The following is a 2,814-nucleotide window of genomic DNA, read 5'->3' on the forward strand; positions in this document are numbered from 1 at the left end:
AGTCTGTAACTGTCGTTCGGAATCAGTTTTGCGCAGTGTTAACTGAAACATGGATATCTGACTCATACGGAGTCCGTTTTGCCTCCACAACTAGTCAAAACGTTTGTGATGACTAGATGCTTCAAAGGATTTTTCATAGGGAACTTTTGGAGAACTTTTTTAAGGAGTTCGTTCGGAAACTTGTATAGAAACTTTCTTAATGAGCACTCGACAAACGCATTTCGAGAACATACACAAAGTCCCAGCTATGGACCTAGTGCACCGTCATAACTGAGGTCTCTTCCATGTCCCTACAAGTAATTGGATCTCATATGGAGATGTTTAGCGAAGTAGAATGGGAAAAATCGAATGCAACTACACAAGAACTAGTGTTTAACTGTTGTTCGGAATCAGTTTTGCGCAGTGTTAACTGAAACATGGATATCTGACTCATACGGAGTCCGTTTTGGCTCCATAAGTAGTCAAAAAGTTTGTGACGACCAAATGCTTCAAAGGATTCTTTCATAGGGAACTTTTGGAGAAATTTTCTAAAGGAGTTCGTTCAGAAACTTGTATTGAAACTTTCTTAATGAGCACTCGACAAACGCATTTCGAGAGCATACACAAAGTCCCAGCTATGGACCTAGTGCATCATCATAACTGAGGTCTCTTGCATTTCCCTACAAGTAATTGGATCTCATATGGAGATTTTTAGTGAAGTAGAATGGAAAAAATCGAGTGCAACTACACAAGAACTAGTCTGTAACTGTCGTTCGGAATCAGTTTTGCGTCGTGTTAACTGAAACATAGATATCTGACTCATACGGAGTCCGTTTTGGCTCCACAAGTAGCAAAACGTTTGTGACGACCAGATGCTTCACATGATTCTTTCACATGGAACTTTTGGAGAACTTTCTTTAAGGAGTTCGTTGAGAAACTTGTATAGAAACTTTCTTAATGAGCACTCGACAAACGCATTTCGAGAACATACACAAAGTCCCAGCTATTGACCTAGTGCTTCATCATAGCTCAGGTCTGTTGCATTTACCTACAAGTAATTGGATCTCATATGGAGATGTTTATTCAATTAGAATGGAAAAAAATCGAATGCAACTACACAAGAACTAGTCTGTAACTGTCGTTCGGAATCTGGTTTGCGCAGTGTTAACTAAAACATGGATATCTGACTCATACGGAGTCCGTTTTGGCTCCACAAGTAGTCAAAACGTTTGTGACGACCAGATGCTTCAAAGGATTCTTTCACAGGGAACTTTTGGAGAACTTTTTTAAGGAGTTCGTAGAGAAACTTGTATAGAAACTTTCTTAATGAGCACTCGACAAACGCATTTCGAGAACATACGCAAAGTCCGAGCTATTGACCTAGTGCATCATCATAACTAAGTTCTCTTGCATTTCCCTACAAGTAATTGGATCTCATATGGAGATGTTTAGTGAAGTAGAATGGAAGAAATCGAATGCAACTACACAAGAACTAGTCTGTAACTGTCGTTCGGAATCAGTTTTGCGCAGTGTTAACTGAAACATGGATATCTGACTCATACGGAGTCCGTTTTGGCTCCACAAGTAGTCAAAACGTTTGTGACAACCAGATGCTTCAAAGGATTCTTTTACATGGAACTTTTGGAGAACTTTTCTTAAGGATTTCGTTCAGAAACTTGTATAGAAACTTTCTTAATGAGCACTCGACAAACGCATTTCGAGAACAAAGAGAAAGTCCCAGCTATGGACCTAGTGCATCATCATAACTGAGGTCTCTTGCATTTTCCTACAAGTAATTGGATGTCATATGGAGATGTTTAGTGAAGTAGAATGGAAAAAATCGAATAAAACTACACAAGAACTAGTTTGTAACTGTCGTTCGGAATCAGTTTTGCGCAGTGTTAACTGAAACATGGATATTTGACTCGTACAGAGGCCGTTTTGGTTCCACAAGTAGTCAGAACGTTTATGATGACCAGATGCTTCAAAGGATTCTTGCACAGGTAAGTTTTGGAGAACTTTTCTTAAGGAGTTCGTTCGGAAACTTGCATGGAAACTTTCTTAATGAGCACTCAACAAACGCATTTCGAGAACATACACAAAGTCCCAGCTATGGAACTAGTGCATCATCATAACTGAGGTCTCTTGCATTTCCCTACAAGTAATTGTATCTCATATGGAGATGTTTAGTGAAGTAGAATGGAAAAAATCGAATGCAACTACACAAGAACTAGTCTGTAACTATCGTTCGGAATCAGTTTTGCGTAGTGTTAACTGAAACATGGATATCTGACTCATACGGAGTCCGTTTTGGCTCCACAAGTAGTCAAAACATTTGTGACGACTAGATCCTTCAAAAGATTCTTTCACAGGGAACTTTTGGAGAACTTTTCTTAAGGAGTTCGTTCAGAAAATGTATAGAAACTTTCTTAATGAGCACTCGACAAACGCATTTCGAGAACATACACAAAGTCCTAGCTATGGACCTAGGGAATCATCATAACTGAGGTCTCTTGCATTTCCCTACAAGTAATTGGATCTCATATGGAGATGTTTAGTGAAGTAGAATGGAAAAAATCGAATGCAACTACAGCAGAACTAGTTTGTAACTGTCTATCGGAATCAGTTTTGCGCAGTGTTAACTGAAACATGGATATTTGACTCGTACAGAGTCCGTTTTGGCTCCACAAGTAGTCAAAACGTTTGTGATGACCAGATGCTTCAAACGATTCTTTCACAGGTAAGTTTTGGAGAACTTTTCTTAAGGAGTTCGTTCGGAAACTTGCATGGAAACTTTCTTAATGAGCACTCAACAAACGCATTTCGAGACCATAC

Source organism: Triticum aestivum, chromosome 1D, assembly GCF_018294505.1.
Source record: "Triticum aestivum cultivar Chinese Spring chromosome 1D, IWGSC CS RefSeq v2.1, whole genome shotgun sequence".
Classification (NCBI taxonomy): Eukaryota; Viridiplantae; Streptophyta; class Magnoliopsida; order Poales; family Poaceae; genus Triticum; species Triticum aestivum.